Source organism: Mesocricetus auratus, unplaced genomic scaffold (assembly GCF_017639785.1).
Source record: "Mesocricetus auratus isolate SY011 unplaced genomic scaffold, BCM_Maur_2.0 Super-Scaffold_100004, whole genome shotgun sequence".
Classification (NCBI taxonomy): domain Eukaryota; kingdom Metazoa; phylum Chordata; class Mammalia; order Rodentia; family Cricetidae; genus Mesocricetus; species Mesocricetus auratus.
Genome location: NW_024429189.1, coordinates 61,051,821 through 61,070,550, shown reverse-complemented (window position 1 = coordinate 61,070,550; position 18,730 = coordinate 61,051,821). Strand labels below are relative to the sequence as shown.

Sequence of the window (18,730 nt, the reverse complement as noted above, 5' to 3'; positions counted from 1 at the left end):
CATGAGGAAAGCGAGACTCCAGAGACCAAGCGCTAGGACCGCATGGGAGAGCAGCAGTGAGGAGGCAAGGGCCAGGTTAGCACCGAGACGCGCCGGTACCGCGGCAGCAGTAGTGGCGACAGGAGACCAAGGGGCGGAGGCTAGGGCGGAGGGAGCGGGAGGGCGGGCCGGAGGGTGGCGGGAGGTGTGGCCGGCGGCGGTGGCGGGCGAGCGGCTGCAGCTGCCGCTGGCGTCTCAGGGGTTGCAGGCTGCCGGCGGACGCAGCGCTGAGCTATTCCGAAGCCCAGCCGCGCCAGGCCTCCCGGCCCCGGCCCCCAGCGGGCGTCGCCGCTCCTCGTTGCCTTGACGCCTAGTCCAGCGCTACCGTGCAGAATTGCCGGCGCCCCGCAAGTTAAGAGCGCACTCTGCGCCCGGGGAAACTTTCCCCCCGCGGCCGGGCCTCTGTCAGGTAGGACTCGACCACTGCGCCCCTCTGTGCGTACTGGCGCCGGGACACTGCGCGCTCCAGGGGAGATCTTGAACCATTGTGAGTCACAGGACGCTCAGGGAAGCGGCCATCAGGGAAGCGGCCATCAAGTTCTGCTGAGATTCCCCCCGGGTGCGAGCACAGTGCCTCCTCATGTGACCCCGAGCAAGCCTTGGGTCGCGGACTTTGCCCGGATCAGGTGTAGCCATTCTGCACTCGTAGATCCTGAGGGCTTAGGCGACAACAAGGCGGCAGGTGGGACTCTCGGGTCCGGAGTGTTGGCCGGGGATGTGCCGGGAGGGAAGGGGTGCGTTCAGGTGATCCTGAGCTCGGACAGGTCTCAATGGGAGACCTGGAACCAGGTTTGGGCGCGGCGGATTGCCGACCGTGCTGGGGCACCGAGCGCGCGTCGCCTTAGTGGGACCCTGGTGGCCGGTCAGGAGAGCGTGCCTGGATTTGCTTCCACACCCGGGCTATCGTTCCCTCCGCGGGAAGGTGTGCACCTCCGTGGATGCAGAGATCTAGGAGGCTGCCGGGTGGGTCCCGCGGCCGGATGTGGGGTGTGGTGGCCGCGGGTTCCCAGCGTGGCTGGCCGCGGTGGGCGCGCGCGGGATCAGGGTCCTGCTTGCGCTGGGAGAGTTGCCTCGCCAGAGGGAGCACTTCCTTGGCCGGATCGGCTTCCCAGACTAGCCAAGGATCTTCACAGACTGCAGCTCCGCAGATGTTACCATTGCAACGCTGGCGGTGTCTATCTGGAGGAGCGCCCCATCTTGCCCCAGCGAATCGGGCGGAGGACCCCACTATGAGACTGGGGTGCCTCAGCGATGATCAGATGGATCAGTGTCATGAGATGATTTTTCATGGGCTGCTGGCAAGGATGAACGATCAATTTACAGAAAAACAAAAACAAAAGAAACTTTAAGTGGACAATGAGCTGGCATGGAAACAATGGGATACAATTGGTTAGGATTTACTTGAAGTTGCTGAAACCCAACCCTTTTCGTAAAAGTGGCTCCCTTTGTCCTGGTCCTAGTAGATCTCTGGGCGTGGTGGGAAGGAGGCATCCTTTTTCTGGGCACAGGTACATTGATTGGGTGGGTAGTGGGGTTCTTTAGGAATGTCTATAGTTCCATCAGAAGGGTCGCACTCCCCAGCCATCACGGAGAGTATACCATCTCCTGGGTCCCAAGTACTGGTGAAAACTCGCCTTCCTTCCCATACTCTTAGGCTCCTGTGTTGTGCCTGTGGGAAGGGACATGCTGACTTCCGGAGTTCGTGGAAAGTGTTACCTTTGTTGTGTGAAGGGCCGTTCATATCGAGGGAACTCTGGGGTTAGGGGAGACTAGAGCCTCATCTCTCTCTCTCTAAACTTGTCTCTCCTCTCTGCACCCCAAGAGAGTACAGATGAGATTACTAGATGCATGACTTCAGAGTGACAGGAAGTTTTCGTGTGTCCTTGCTAGGAATGTGTGCTCATTGTCCCAGCTGCCCCCCATACCCCTGCAAAGGTGATGGGAAGGGCTAGTTCCTGAGTCCCCAAGATACAGATGGGGTCCCGCCTTCAGCATGGGTAGAAGCTATGTGAGTTTATTGGAAACAGCTAGTGCCGGACAAAGTTTCTGTCAGAGGGATCAGACTCCAGCCTGGGTTCTGTGTGGAATGGCAGAACTGAGGGGGCAAAGGAAAGGGTGGGGAAGCCCTTGTCTCTGGATTTGTCCTTAAGGTATTCTAGGAGCCAGAAAACAAAAGTGTTTGTTTTGGTGTGTGTGTGTGTGTGTGTGTGTGTGTGTGTGTGTGTGTGTGTGTGTGTGTGTGTGTGTTGGAAGCCTGGTAGGACAGCCTCACCCTTGGAACCTGAGTATTATTAGCCTGTCCCCACTCTAAGGCAGGCCTATTCTGCATGCTGTCTCTCTTTTCTCTTTACTCATTTCAACCCCAACACTGAAGATCACACAGGCTCTCCACCCTCTAGGGAGGCTCGTGTCTCTACTCCTGTTTCATGGATTCCAGGTAGATCCCCAGTCTCTGGCTTAGCAGCAGTCCAAGCCTGGGTCCATTTCTTTGTCTTCTCTGTCCCCAAGTCCAAAATGCCAATCAATCATTGAAGCTCCAGGGACCTTGTAGAAGTGGAGCTCTGGGCTTGCACATAGGACATCTTGGTATGGATCCAGAAAGGACCCCCACTTTGCAATAACTTCCACACCAGCCTACTTACTAAGTGATGTTTCGGTGCTCCAGGTTTGGGGCTGGTTGGGTTTGGAGTCAAGGGATTGGGGGATTTGTGGGAGGGGCTGGTACAGGGAAAAGAGAAGATTTGAAATCTAGCCAGCCAGTCTATCAGTGAGGCCTTGGGTGAGCCCCTTCCCCCAAAACCCTGCTTCCCTGTCTGGAATAGCTGTGGAGATTGAGGAGCCTTTTGGTGATCTGGACAGCCAGGCTGCATGCTGTCTCTAGTCCAGCAGGGGGTTCTTCTCCAGGCTGTTTGACCTCCTCTTGCTGGCCTCTGGTACTAGAACCCTGTGGATTCACACCCAGGGGTAGTCTTTCAGCTTGTGTGGACCAATGCCACACTCTGGTGTCTGGGGGCTGTTTGGGAGCAGAGTGAGGGTAACATTGTGACCCATCCCTGACAGGAGTGTTGTAGCAGCCAGTGCAGGTGTTTTTCTCTGGATGCCTGTCCAGCCCGGGTTCCCTGGGAAAAGCCAGGGCCTGAGGCTGGGATACATGTTTTAGCAGCCCCTCCTTTTCCAGACGGCTGCTCTTTTGGCCCATTTCACCAGCCACTGAGAAGGGAAATCAGGAACATTTGTCTGAGCCCAGCTGGGACCCCACAGAGAGCTCAGAACCCAGCACTTGGTCCAGGGAACAGATGATGCCAACTGATCAGAGGCTCTGCAACTCGATACTCTCAGGCAAACATGTCAGCTTGGGTTCCTCCTGTCCCGCAGGCTGGCACCTTGGAGTAATGTCAGTGTTCCATCAGATGGAGTGGGGTGATCCCTTGTGATTTTTTTCTACAGAGAAAGACAGAATGAGATGATGAGCCCCAGGTCTGCAGCTCACACAGACAGGCTTTTAGCAGGGCCCTGATTATGCTGCTCTCTCAAGCCTAGGCTTCTGGGCCGGACGTAAGCAGAAACAGGCTCATGAGTGGTAGTTTTGTGTGTACACCTAGAGGTTAGTTACGGTAGAGTAGAAAACGCAGAGAACCAGGAATTAGGAACCCTGGTCTATCATAGATGAGGCTGTGTGGCCTCAACTAAGTCACTTCACTTTCTGAGCCTCAGGCTCTCTGTTTAGAAAAGGCACTGCATGGTGACGAGAGTGCCTGGGTTTAAATGCTGTCTATCCTGCTTGCCAATCGTATGACTTTAGGTTACTCAACTGGTGTCTTCCATTTTCTATAAAATGGAGGTAGCAGTATCTCCCATCATCAGATTGTAATTGATCCCCAGTGAGATAATCCTGGTAAAAACTTGACACTGTAGCTAGCACACAGCAAACACTGTTATCTTCCCATTGTAGTTTAGGAGTAGAAGACAATGGGGATAGGTTGGTTGTCCAGTTATTTTCTTCCTTTCTTACCGCACTCGGGCAATGTACTTCTCAGTGGTTATTTTTATACTAGTCCGTCCCTGTTCCAGGATAGGCAATGTGATGTCTTGTCCCTCAGCCATTATCTTCCAGTCTTGCTCCCTCCACTCTGCCTTCCACCCTAACTGAGTAAACTAAGACCACTCATGCGAAACTGGCATGAGGAACAGCTTCCAAAATCACCCCAGCCACGGGCTCTTCTTCTAAAACTCTTTGAAATTTCAGATAAATGCTCTTGGGCTCTGTGGGTTGCATTTTCCTCAGCTGACCCCGAGTCCCTCTTTGGATGTGGTCTGGACCAGGTTTGAGGTCTGCAGAGTGGGGCTAAGTCCACTGCCCTGTCTAGGGGAGCTTCCTCAGGCTGCTCGTGAGGGGACAGTCCAGGGTGCACGGCTCTTCTTCAGAAAGGCTGTTGCTCTAGGTGATCTTGACCGTGGTACAGACACTGTGAGACTGTTCCTATGAGTCAGGGTAGACCACACTCTGTCCTCGTCTCCTTTCGCTGGGGGCTTTAGCTACTGTTCCCATTTTATAAGTAGGAATAAAAGGTTCTGAAAAAAATGGAGTCAGCAGTGGGGCTGGGATTTGAGATTAGCTCAGTTTGGCTCTTCATCCTCTCTGCTCAGTCACTGTGTGGTGCTGCTTCCTGTGACCCCCAGGGCCCCAGTAAGGATCTTTGGAATTGGGTCACACACCTACCCCTACCCATACACACATATGCTTTTGACCATTCTTGCTCAGGGTACCTACTGAGAATACCTCCTTTTCATCTTGCACATATCACTTAGGCACCTTAGGGACGGGTGGGTTAAAAAGTTTGCGGACATGGTTGCTTATGGGAGGGGGACGACCTAAGGAAGCAGCAAAGGGCTGTGACAGGAAGAGGTGTGTTGCTGGCCTGGATCTGCAATTGTCTTGCCTTATCTGTGAGCATCGGGAAGATGCTATTTGTGTTTTGTTAAGCTGAGTGGCAGTAGCTGCTGCAGCACATGACACCAAACCCCCATGCCTGCGCACTTCAGACCCCTGCTTGCCCACGGGCTTGACCCAGCCTCCGTCACCGCTTTTTGTGGTACTTGGGATGGTGACTCTGCCATGTATATGGATGCTCTTCTGAACCACGTAGGTGGCACTAAGTCACCACAGAAGGAGAAGAGGATGGTAGGGATGCCAGCAGGCACTCCATGCTCCGGCAGGAGATAGTACATACCACTCAGCTCTGGTACATTGGCCAGATGTGTCACCTGATCCTAACCAGCCACAAGGGCAGCTGAGAGCACAAGGAAATTCCAGCTTGGCATTGGCATTAGCAGAAGAGTCCTGAGATGAACATTCACACCTCCTTGGGACAACTGGGTCACCAGCCCTTCAGACATTAGGCTTATCCTTAACTGACCCTGATTGGACACAGTCTGCTCATGGGAACATTATTTCCAGGTGATCATATTGGGGCTGTGTCACACTGCAGGGTGATGGGGGGGCCACAGGAGCTGACAAATAGCACATGTCAAACACACTCAGTTATCTCTTGACTTTCCACCCAGTACTCTATGGCCTCCTTTGGCTTGCTGAAACTTATTGCTTTGAGAACTTTCCAGAGCCTTCTCCAAGTTCTTCCAGTAGCCACTTCTGTTCCTATCTCTTCCCATCACCTCATAGGGTGATTCTTTTGTGTTCATGTCTGTGGGGGTGGGAAGTTAGGGAGACTAGGGTGCTGGACTTATCTGCAAGTCCAGGGAGAAGGGCAGGGATGTGAAGGGAGAGACTCTCCTCTGAGATACACAGTGTGTGCTAGAGTGTGGGGAGGAGGGAAGGGGGCAGCTCCAGCAGAACAGCTAGATAGCATCCAACACAGGGAGACACCCAACACAGGAGCAGACACTGGCTAATGGTGAAGGGGCCCAGATCCTGGCCACCCCTCCCGCTGTGACCTCAGAACTGGGCTCTCTTGATGAGCTGACAGAGCTTCAGTTTGGAGTGAGGAGATAGATTTGGAGTTAACTACCACTTTCATGGGTCCTGGGCTCAGAGATACTGCTAGGAATGGCTCCCTGCCACCCACCCTGCCCCCACATGGCCATCTCTACTGTTGGGACAGATTGCTTTCAAGCTGGGCCACCTGCTTCCTGACATTCAGGGACCCTGCCAGTGGAGCGGGCTCTGCTCATGGTGCCTGGCTCCAAGCAGGTTTAGCAGGCGCCCATGGGAAGGATGGGAATGGGGCTGAGTTGTTGACTCTGGCTCAAACAAAATGCCCCTGTGGACCCCACATGAAATGACTGAGGGCTTGCTGCAAGGAGCAGAAGAAAGACCATCTCTTAGGGACTACAACCCAGGGAGTCTAGAGGGCTCAAATGCCCAGAGCCCTCCCAGATGCAAGAATCAGAGGAGGCAACTCGTCATTGGGGTTAAGGACAGGCATGTCTAAGCACAACCACCTGGTTGTGTTCAAGTGCCTAGCCAGCCTGGCAGCCGTGACTGATATTTGCGCTTTAGCAAATCCCTTAACTTGTAGTGGCTTCCTACACTCTGTTCTATACTTGGCATTGAGTCACTCACCCTGTATCAGCCTGCCTTGCTCTAGCAGGGCAATTCCAACAGCAGATCCCTGATCAAGGATTTGAGGGCCAATCCTTCATGTATGAAAAAGAAGTGAGTTCTCCTCGGTGGGTTTCTGGGGCCCAGTCCTTTTGGGATTCTGTAAACAACTGTATAGATCACACTCTAGAGATTCCAGCTTCCGGATACTTCCAGCCTGACTACTGGTGAGTACTGAAGGGAAGAGCAGCACCTTCCAACAAATTTGCCCTATGAACCCTTGCTATAACTCAGCTCACTTGCCTAAGGTAGAGGCACATGTTTGTGATGGATTTGGCCAGCTGCACACAGTGATTCTTTCCCTGACAAGCTACTGAAGCACCACAAAGGCCTCAGCAAATAGCCAGCCCATGGGACTTCTGCCTCTCAAGGTTTCCTGGTCTTCTCTAGCCTCTCCATGCTATTTGCCTAATCCACCTTGGTCCCCACAAACATCACCTTGGCTTTTCCATCTCTTGGGGGCCAACAGCCTGGGCTTGGCATAGCCAGGAAGAGTCTCCAGGCCCCTCCCAAGGTCTTTGTGAACTCCTCAGGAACAGGTGAAGGTGAAGGCCACTTCCACATTCCTCCAGACTGTGTCGTCGCTCTTCAAAGGGCTTTTTGCTGTTGTTTGATGCTTCTTTCCGGAGGTTTCTTGCAGAGAAAGCCAGCTGTTGAGCCAAGACGAGCAGTGGCCTCTGAGGTGCTGCCAATTTCTCCTGTGAGAGAGAGAACAGTGTCTGGCCAGGTGAAGGTTGGTTGGTGTTGTGGATAGGCCAGAGCTGCAGCATAGGCTGAGCTTCCTGGGGGCTTGGGGACCTTCTCTATTTTGTGTCTAAAAACTTGTAACATGAAGGAGGTCAAGCTTGGAGCATCATAACAAAGTGAAGAGTTAGACTGTAGCTCACACTTAGCCTGCAAATGGCTGTCCTCCATCTATTGTTATACAGAGCACTGGACTGAGAGTTCAGAGCCTCCAAGTCTTGGTTCTGATTCTGTTTGGATCTGACAAACTCTTGTATACAATATGGGCTTCTGATGCGTGTGTGCATGCGTGTGTGTGCATTCATGCATGCTGCGTGTGTGTGGGGCATATGCGTAGGTGTATGTGTGTACACATGTGCAATGAGGTAAGAGGTCAATGTTTGGAGTCTTCCTTTGTTGATCTCCATCTCAGTTTTTGTGACAAGGTCTCAAAAGAGGCTGGACCTGGTGCTCATAGATTTGACTAAATTATCCAGCCAGTGATCCCCAGTGGATTCTACCACCTTTGTCCTAGGGATAAAGATGCATGCCACACATTCAGCTTTCTTGTGGGCATCTGGAGATCTGAACTCAGGGCCTCAGGCTTTCATAGCAGTCACATTACTGACTGAACCATCTCCTAGCCCTACTGTGAACTTCTGATATCTCATCCTCAAAGGAGAAACGAGTCCTGGTAAGTCTTGGGGTCTCTTCCAACCCCAGAGTCACTGGGTTCACCTCAGAGTCTGAAAAGGGGAAGAAAAGCCAGAAGCTGTGCATCCCATGGGTGTTGTCTAAATAAATTAAGAGGGCAAGCTTCTTTTTAATATCTGGGATGATGTATATATGAGCGTGCACGCATGTGTGGGCACACACATACACACTTCTTCCCTTTCATTTGATAATCTTTTCTTTTTAAAGGGGTTTGAAGAATGCAAGCAACTGATGATTGCCACACAATAGTCCCAAATAAAAATATCCTTTTAAGAAAGTGCAATTTTTGTTTTTGTTTCAAGTAGCCCAACCGCAGGTGTATTCAAACCTGTTTGAGGTGTGTGTGTGTGTGTGTGTGTGTGTGTGTGTGTGTGTAGGCCTTGGTGAAGGAGTGAAGGACTCTTTGGAAAATAGTAGCAGTGGTAACAATATCATCAAACCAAGTTGCACATGTGTCCACACATATCTTTGGGTAAGCAACGTATGGATTCCTATGAAGCACTTCTGGAAGAAATTGTTCTGAAAGCTGATGGAATGCTCCCCTGTATTTCAATGGGACTGTGAGAAACAGGCAGATTCCAGCGTTGCGGTCCCACAGGTCAGGATCAAGCTCTCACCCTGCTTAGCTCTGTGACTGTGGGTGGCCCTTCCCCACTCACCTGTACAGAAACAATGCTGTTGCCAGGGACCCACTGGGCCACATGCTCTGTCCTATGGTGCCCAGCAGTCTCCTTACTGTGGGGCTTTACACCTGCTTTGCAGAGTGGAGACCTAAACTTCAGAAGTTATGGTGTTTCCTAGGTGGCCCTGAAAGGGGTGTGAGACATGAGGCTTTCCTGAAGCCCTAGAAACTCGGGCCTGCTCCACAGTAAGGTAGGAGAGCTTGATCTGGAGTCTCCCACAAGCTGTTGGGAGTGCAGTTTGTTACCTGCTAATGGCACTTCCTTTGGACACTATGGGGCCTTTAAGGACTGGGGCCTGGCTAATGCAAGAATGCTAGAGGTAGGATTTGAGGAGGCTATACCCACCCCTGGCTCCTGCTGCCTTTTCTTCTGTATCCACCACACACAACAGCAGCAGTGAACAGAGCTGCTTTTCCATGCCCTCCCCACCACTATGACCCCCTCACCACCATGCACTGAAAATCTTTAAAAGCACAAGTCAAGTAAACTTATCTTCCTGAGTTTGTTTCCACTGAGTATTTTGAACACTGTGACACGAAGGACCTAACGTGTAAGGGAACAGTTGCCTGGGTCTCTTGATGCATGGTGGCTGCTTCAAGCAGGTGCTCCCTTCAGTCTACTGTGTGTGCTGAGGGCTTGAGTCTCAGGGTGGCCCTGCCACCCGGCCAGTCACCTATACACAGTCACATACACTTCAGCCTGCTCTAGGTCCTTGTCTCCAGCTAGGTGGGGACCCTACCTAAGCTTCTCCCCAGTTGAGATCCCCAGGCCCCATCCTCAGAGCCACCCCGAGAACACAGAGGGCTTCTGTACCACGTGTGTGTAATAGGGACTGCTAATATGGCACCGACCTTCACCCCTTCCCGTTGTACAAACCCTCACATTGCCGTGGCTCTTTCTAGGGTGTCCTGGCTAAGGACACTGATAGTCAAGCAGGCTTTCCTGCTCAGCTCCCCCTTCTTCCCAGCAGAGAGATGCTTCTCCTTGCCCTTTCCTCCTGGCACTGCCTGGTCCCTTGAGTCTAAGTTATCCCTGACTACCTGCAGGGGGTCTTACAAGGCAGTCCCTCTCAGTGACTGGCCATCGGCCTCGGTCACATCTGGAGTCTCCCCTCCTGTTAGTTACCTGCTGTCGTCAGCAGCAGCCTGCCTCCTCTAAAAACCAGGAACTGGTGATGCATGATAGGTACTATGTGTATGTGTGTCTTCCCTGAGCCTGTGCCTTGGGGCAATAGCCAGAGTTATGTCCTAGTTTGCTTTCTATCACTGCGATGAGGACCGTGACCCAGTGCAGGCTAGGAGAAGAAGGGACGTACTTGGCTTACACTCCACACCACAGTCCGTCTTCAGGGGAAGGCAGGCCAGGAACTGCAGCAGAGACCATGGAGAAAGGCTGCTTACCAACCAGGCTTATGTTTAGCTGCCTTTCTTAGACCTCCGAGGACCACCTGCCTGGGGCGGCACTGCCCATCTCCTACATGGGTCTGAATCGAGAAAATGCCCCATTTTCCACAGGCCATAATGAGGGAGTCTTCTGCGTTGAGGTTCCTCCTCCCTAGTTTGTGTTAAGTTGACAAAAGACTAACCAGCAGAGGTTGTGTCATAAATGAGGGTGCTTGAAGGTGGAGGGTGATGGTGGGAACAGCAGGGGTAGGCCACACCTTACTGCCTGTTCCTGGTAATTGTAAGAGCCTGTGGTAATGTGCTCACATGCTGTCTCTGGCTGCTGTGAGCCTAAGCTAGGTCCTGCTGCTTGCTTTAGGGATAGTGACAAAGCTGGTGGAAGGGCTGGGAGGGACCCTGCTGAACATGGAAGGACTCCTGTGATCAGTCTCCAGTCCTCTGACACGGAGCTGCCCCGCCCCAATCCTGTGTCTGTTCTCCCAGTCCAGGGGCAGCAGGGAAGTCCCACAAGCTCTACCTTCTCAGCTGCCCTGCCTGTCTTGCTGGTGGTTATGCAGAGCAGCACTTCCCTCTGCCCCACAACTCAGTAAAAGACTTTGGTTGGGAGCACCCACCATTCCAAGGCCCGGGATCAGCTTCAGAAAGGCAGACTTTGCAGATGCTAGGAGGTTTTGGGTTGGTTTTTGTTTGTTTGTTTGTTTTCCTTGTTTGATCTCTACCGTGAATGGGGGGAGGGGAGGACGTGAGAAGGAGCGTCTGGCCTGTCTCAGGGAAGAAAATGAGATAGCATGGGTTTCATTTGCAGCCTGACGCACTGTGAGCTTGTGTGCAAAGCTTAATAAAGACAGGAAGCTTGAGACAACAGAGGTCTCCCGGGCTGCACAGAAACACCTCTGCACAGCCTCCTCTGCGGGGCTGCCTCCTCCTCAGGCTTGTGTGTATTAGCACCTCGCAAAAGGGCAATTTTCAGCGATGCTGGATTCCCAATCTTGGCCGCATTAGTGCAAATCTCTTTCTTAAAGCCCAGGATCAGCAGGAGAAGGAGGTGGGTCCGCTCTGGGCCTGGCCCTGTCTGCTCAGAGAGCCCAATCAGCAGCCAGCCTGGGCTGACACTTGTTATTTACTGCTTAGCAGGGAAGAAGTGAGCTGCCTGATTAGGTAGAGTAAAATGAGGCTACCAGCCTAGCTGTGACTTTACCAGGGGTTCCTAATTGACCAGGAGAAACTCCGTGGAGTGGGGAGACACAGTCCTGGATTAGAAGTGAGCGTGTGGTGTCAGTCAAGTTCTAGCTTTACCACAGCCTCTCTGGGTGACCTTAGACTAGACACTAGACCCCTCTGGACCTGTTTGTCATCTGTGAAATCTGGGGGTGGGCAAATGAGCCAAAACCAAACAAATAACAACAACAAAACTATACCAATAGCAGAGAAAATGATGGGATCAGGCTAGGTTCTGCTCTCTCTCTGTTTCTCTGCAAATCCCTCAGAGTTCAGGAAGACTGATCTACAGGAAGGGAGCAATTTGGAGACCAACGCTGACCAGCAGAAACAGCATACTGTAATAGTACCTGGTGGACATCTATATATTTGATTTCAAATGCTAGTGCTGATCAATTAGTAGGGTCTGCCTTGAGCCCTATGATGGGTGGATGGGGCTGTTTTATCCAGGCACAGCAGGAAGGAGTGCCAAGATCAATTATTAATGTCTGGCAACATTAGAAGAAGAAAACAAATTGGCAGAGCCATGGAGGCTCTGGGTACAGTTTAGGGCCTGAGGAATCTGTCACTAGTTATATGACCATGGGACCTAAGGCCTGAATTCGTCTAGAATCCACAAATAATCATCCAGACATCTTCCTTGCCTGGAGGTTGGGGCGGTGCCCCAGATCTGGACTGGTGCCTTGCTGGATATTAGAATGTTGGAGAGTCTGCTTGGGTGATCTGAATGCACTTCACCTGAGCAGAGGGCTAGCAGCCTGTTGGGGCTTCAGTTCACTCATCAGTATGTAGTGTTGTGTTAGCCGTTGCTTCAAGGTACTATACGGATCTGTGAGGCACCAGTGAACTTACAGAGGATCATTTGCCTAGCGGAAAAAGTAAATGAAGCATGCTGGCAAAGGATGAGGAACTGTGACCTGTAGGAAGATGTCTGGATGTTTTTTTAGAATAGAAAACTGAGTCGACATGTATGTGGTAGATATGGTGGTTTGTGTAAGAATGTCCCCATCATGTGTTTGAATAATTGACCTCCAGTTGATGGAACTGCTTGAGAAGGATTAGGAGGTGTGGACTTGTTGGAGGTATGTCACTGGGGCAGGCTTGAGGTTTCAAAAGCCTTGGGCCACTTCCAGCCTGCTCTGTTCCTATTTGTGGGTCAGGATGTGAGCTTTCAGCTGCTGATCCAGCACTAACTTGTGGTCAGTACAGTGTCACATATGAACTGGTTCTCAGGATAGTTTCACTTTGGTGAGGCATCTCTTCCCACCCCTCCTTCTACCCGCCTTCTTTTGCAGTCCCCACCCCAGTTTGGTTTGCTACATCTTATAACTTTCTTCCCCATGTATTTCCACATGTATTCAGTCAGCAGGGCCAACTACATGAGGCGCTTTTGTGAGAATATATATTAGGAGAGTCCCCAAGGACTGTAAAACACCCTGTGAAGATGAGAGTCAGTGAAGAAAGGCCAGTGTTAGAAAACATCTAGGGCTCAGATCCCCCTTATTTTAAAGACAAGGAGATGTGTTCTAGAGAGGTGTGGTGGCTGGGCCAAGGCCAGTGAGTTAGAGACGCAGCCACGTCCCCTGGCGTTCCTAGGCTGGGGCCCTTTCAGCACACTGAGACATTTGTCGGCTGAAGGCAAGCTGCCTCTTGCTCTATGATGTAGTAGTCGACCAGTCCTTCATTGTGGTTGGGGGTGATGATACAGTTGGAGCAGGTAGGGGGGGTCACTTCTGTGTGTCCACTGTCCCCGTGTAATGGGAACCAGAGCCTGTATACATATGATGAAGAGACACATGTGAGTTCAATTCCAGCCTGGCGCAACTTGAGCTTGGCTCTCAGCATACTCTGTGTTCTGGGAGTGGGTGGGGACACCATCTTCTGCAAGCCTGACCCTGGCAGCCCGACAGATGTGTTTATTTTTTCCTTCTCCACTTGGGAGGCAGGCATCTGTGAGGAGAGGGAGAGGCAGGCTCTGAGACTGATGTCTGGGGTTCAGATGTGGCTCTCAGTGTCTGGACCAGGCTACCTGTCTGTGTGCTCACCCACAGTGTGAGGATTGAAGCCACCTTAGTCCATCCCGTGAGGGCTTAGGAAAGTGCCTGATGGGAAAGCAAGCAATTTGTCTTAGATCTTCGCTTAAGGACTCTCAGAAAGCAGCATGCATGAATCTGCAGTTAGAAAATGGAGTTTATGCTGGGTGGTGGTGGTGGCACATGCCTTTAACCCCAGCAGTTGGAGATCTCTGTGAGTTCCAGGCCAGCATGGTCTACAAAGCTACAGAGAAAGCCTGTCTTGAAACCCCTCCCCAAAGTTGAGTTTATCCATTTTCTTTGATTATCAGAGTCATACACATACATGTGCCAAATACCAAGAGATAATTATTTGCCTGTGTTTCTTTCCATATTTCCCCTGTGCTCTCTCTCTCTCTCTCTCTCTCTCTCTCTCTCTCTCTCTCTCTCTCTCTCTCTCTCTCTCTCTCTCTCTCTGTGTGTGTGTGTGTGTGTGTGTGTGTGATGTTAGTTACAGTTTATGAGAGGCCATTGTTTGGGATTAAGCTCTACTAGGCCCCAGCAGGCCACCCAAAATGGAGGCAGGCAAGCTAGAATGTTCCAAATAACTAATTAAAACCTGAGGGCTGGAGAATTGGCTCAGTGGGAAAAGGTACTTGCCATTAATCCCAACGACCCAGCATGATCCTCAGAATCAGCATGGAGGAAGGAGAGAATTGATGCTCCAAAGTTGAAGATCGCAAATGGCACAGCAGGCACATGGATGGACACACACACACACACACACACACACACACACACACACATTGTAATAAAAACATTGAAACCTTACCACTTTATTACTAAGAGCTTACCTTCTGAGGAATCAGGCAAGAGTTGATAACCACCTCACAAGGAGGCCACCACTGGCTGAATTGGAAGGAAGTCCTCTCTGCCTTAACTCATATAGAGAAAGAGTTTAAAATGTCCCACCTGCCTTTTCCTTATTTTTGCTTCTCCCTTTTTTTCAAAAATTATTCTAAATTATGTGTGTGCCTGTGTGAGTGTGTGTGCATGTGAGTACAGTGTCCATGGAGGCCAGAAGAGGGCAGTAGAGCCTCTGTAGCTAGAGTTACAGGAGCTGTGAGCTGCTTGATACTGGTGCTGGGACCCAAACTTGGTTCCTCTGCAAGAGCAACAGAGGCTCTTCACCCCTAAGCCACCTCTCTAGCCCTGCTTCTCTGGTCCTTACTGCCGGGAAGCTTCTGGCAGTGCTCAGCTCAGGGAGTGCCCAACCAGACTCAACCCATTCATGAAGAAGCCACATACTAGGTACTATACTCTTGTCTGCAACAAAACACCCAAAAGAAGCAACTCAAGGGAAGAAAGGTTTATTTTTAGCTCATGATCTAAGAGAGTCCATCATGGCGGTGATGTCATGGCAGCAGGAGCCACATCATCACACCCACGCAGGAAGCAGAGAGACGGATGCTGTCGCTCAGCTCTCCTTTCCTTTCCTGTTCAGCCCTAGACCCTACACCGCATAACCCTCTCTGTTGAACAGCCTCCGGAAACACCCTCACAGACATTCCCAGAGGCGTGTCTTCTAGATTCCAAATCCAGTAGGCAGTGAAGATGGACCTCCATGAGCAATTTCTGCAACTCAGAAGTCCCTTCAGAGAGTTTGTTGACAATTTGTGTTCGTGTGTGTGTGTGTGTGTGTGTGTGTGTGTGTGTACATGTATATACACGTGTGTCCATATACAGACACACCACACATATAACTGAGCATGTATTGTCAGTATAATAGAGAAAAATTAAAACCAGGCCCACATAAAATCTAGTGTGAGCACGGTCCAAGGCCGATGTGACTCAATCTGAAGGAGCCAGCAGGATGTTGGAGGCAGTTCTGAAGAAAACCAGAGACCGTGGTGGTACAGGCATCAGGGGAGGAAATGAAACTGGTTAGTGTCCTATGCAGGGTGATAAAACTACAACCTTGGTAGTGATCTTTTTACAAGAGGAGAAAAACGTCTGCAAGTTCCTACGTAGCCCCACGAGGTGCATTCCTCTGGCACCGGGGGAGTCCCTCACTCTCTGGGTGGGCTGAGAGGTGGTGGGAGGCCAGGCTTCTCCCCACCTTTCCCCATGATGCAAGTCTTTCTTAACAGCAGCTGAGTGTCCTGGTCACAGAGACACAAGATAGCCACGCCTTCCACCATCTTGGGTTCTGGTTTTGGAGGACTGGGGAGTGACAGGCAAATGTGTTTTTATCAGCCTGGCTTGAGGAAGAGCCAGGGAGCCCCCCAGAGATGGGGGCAACTGATAAGCTCAGCCTGAAGGAGGAGGCTCCTTTCAGAGGGGCCTGACCTCCCACGGTGTCCCAGCAGACTTGCTGTGGTGACTGTTTCATTGCATTGGCCCCTTTTCCTGTCTCCTATCTCAGCTGGGCTGCGTTTCTGGGGCTCCGGGTTTGTGGAGCTGAAGTTCCTCCCTGAGCCTCTCCTCCCAGGTGGCTAATACTCTGGCACTCGGTGATTCAGGCAGAGGCGCTGGGGTTAAGTGGCCAGCCTTTGTCCCTGGCTAGCAGATGAGCCAAGCTGTTGGGGGACAGGCAAGGGTTCCTCTTAGGAACTTGGCCTTGTTGCCTGTGAGTACAGATATTTCCAGCCTTCATTCCTGATTCTGCCATTTAGATGTGGAGGGCTGGACACATTCCACATAGAAAACGGCCTTGGCTCTTCTCTTTGAGGATGGAACTAAGCTCTCTGGATTTCTAACTTTGTTTCTCAACCAAGGCCCTAAAAGGGGTAAAAGTTGCTGCCCATCTCCAACTGGGAAGGGAGCAGCAAAGGGCTGTATTAATCTCCACACTATGAATTTTAAAGCCCTGTAGCTTCATGTGTTGGGAGACCCTATCAAAATGCTAATAGCCCTGTGTTCCTGCCTCCTGCAGCCCCTTCTGCATTCTAGAATATTTATGTGGGAGCAGGGAAGAATTACAAAGAGTTGAGGTGCAGTTTTCCTGGACTCCACCGCAGCCCTGTGGGTTATAAAGTCTGAGTTAATAGCCCCAGCTGTGAAGGAAAGTTGTGGCTTGCCACAGGCTGGGCCCTTCCCTCGGTGACAGGTTCAAGTTCTCAGCTTTCGGCTTCCTTTCTAGCGGCGGGGTGGCCACTTTAAAATATCTCTGTTACCACCATGTGGCTTTTTAAATACTGCTTCTCTGGGAGGCTTAATAGCTGAAGACACGTAGTTCACAGGTTTAAGGCTGCACATTGAAACCATGTGGCATTCAAGGTCTAGAATGTGTGGAGACAACTCACACCAAAGCCAACACCAGCGCAGAGACTGGCTTTGTTCTAGACTCCTGTGCCCAAGCATGGGAGGTTCCACAAGTTGTTGAGACTCTAGATATATTTACTTAGGCAGCCCAGTGGCCTGGGAGCACTACACTCTGGGTGTCTCCATGGACGGATACCCGCCGTGATATTGGTTACCACAGCTTGGGTGGCTTTGACTGTAGTCCTGGGTTCTGATCCTCCCTCTTCCAGGCTTAGTTCTATGACTTTTGGCAGGGCCTTGGGCCCTCTTGATCGTCCCTTTCTTGTGTAGGGATACCCACCTTTTGCTGGAAGCTGTGTGAAAGTCCACATTTTCCACAAGTTTCTTCAAGCACACGGCTTTCTATAGAAAGGCTATGGATCTTAGGACCAAGAACCAAGCAATCTAAGCCCCATCTCTATGGACAAGTCCCTGAAGTCACCGAGGCTTGCAGATCCCTCTGTTGTCAAATGCCCAGAAGGTCTGCAGTCATGGGTGAGAGGCAGCCAAGAGAGTTAGGATGTCAGGATCCCCGCCCTTTCTCTATGAGGCTTCACCGGGATTCAATTGCACATGTGTGCTGTGGCCCCGTCACCCCTGTCTATAAAATGGGCCTGTTACTCATGTTTCCCTTGCAGCTGGGGGAATGAGAGTAGTGTTCAAGCAGCAAGTGAGGTCTTGGGGTGTTCTTGGCCATACTCTTCTCCAGGCCTGGATCAGGTGATTCCAGATAGGATGAAATGGAGCGCAAAAGCAGCTTGATGCCAGCTGATGGCAGGAGGACTCCATGGCCATACAGTCTTCCCCCTGTCTGTCTAAGGCAGATCTGCACAGGAAGTCACAGTAAGACTCCTGTCTAGCAAGTGCCATTGTCACAGACAGTCCCCAAGCCCCTGCACAGATGGGAGGCGGGACAGGAGGGTTATTAACAGTGGGCACCGGGACTCTAAAGCTTCTATGCTAATTCGTGGGCTTGGTACACTGGCACTTGTCTTTCAGCCTCCCCAGGTCCCCAACAGCTGACTCCGACTGGGAGTCTTCTATGGCCTTGATGAGGCTGAGTGACAGTAGAAGCCCCTCCCCGCCCCCCTCCCCCATAGGACAAGTGCAGGTGGAGAGCCTTGTGAGCCTTGGATGTGCTCAGTACCCCAGCAGCTTCATTAAAGGCCACCTGGGGCCATGAGACAGAGGACAAAGCAGGAATGCATCCCAGCATGCCTGGGTTCTGCTCACCCTCTACTCCCAAGCTAACCCCCCATGTAGTTAATTTAAAACAAAGCAAAACAAAGCCATGTCTTGGTTTGGAGCCACGAACTGTGGAGCTTTTATCTGTCAGCAGAAATGCCTTAGGATGGCAAAGGGCCAGCCTGGGTTCTGGGTCTTGGCATGGATGCCCTGTGAGGTGATCAAGGAGAGCTGCATCTGGACACCACAGCCTCTTCCAGGGACCTGAGACTCAGAGTCCCAGTCTCGGGACTCACCAGGAGCCAGGAGGTGATTTGAGAAGCTACAATAGAGAGCAAGGAGCCAGGGTAAAGAAGGGAGGTGCAGACAGGGAGAGAGACTGGGGAAGGGAGAGAGATGGAGCTAGGGGTTTCCGGCAGGAGCTGGCTAGGAAAAGGTTGACTGTCTTCTCTTGGAACAGCCTGCTGACTTGGGTCCTGCCACACGGAGAGACTAAAACCATGCTCTTCAACATTATCTGTGAACAATGCATGGAATATTTCATAGTCCAGCTGTTGCTGATTAATGCTGGCTTGTGGATGGGGAGGAGATACATCTACTCTCTGGAAAGAAGCCTCAGAGAAAGAGGGGGTGGACTCCAAGGATTGTGGCTAGGAACCACTTATTTTGGCCACTCTCCTTTCCTCCTATTTTTTTAGTTGTGGTAAATAGATACACAAAACACATTCACCATTCTGTGTGTGTGTGTGTGTGTGTGTGTGTGTGTGTGTGTGTGTGAGTGTGTGAGTGTGTGTGCGTGCGTGTGTGATGTGAAGGCCAGAGGTCATGACT

General features: G+C 51.4%; 1 protein-coding gene across 4 annotated transcripts in view; it reads left to right on the top strand.

Annotated features, from left to right (window-relative positions):
* Positions 1 to 208: 208 nt before the first annotated feature.
* The window catches only part of Tspan18 (tetraspanin 18), a 133,334-nt gene continuing 114,812 nt past the window's right edge, over positions 209 to 18,730 (top strand). Inside the window, exon 1 of one of the 4 annotated variants that reach the window (XM_040745897.1) lies at positions 209 to 448. The gene's annotated coding sequence lies outside the window, so the exon portion shown is untranslated. Of the gene's footprint in view, positions 449 to 468; positions 722 to 18,730 lie in introns of those variants that run through there. The other 3 variants (XM_005064891.4, XM_040745898.1, XM_040745896.1) reach the window with 3 other exon arrangements.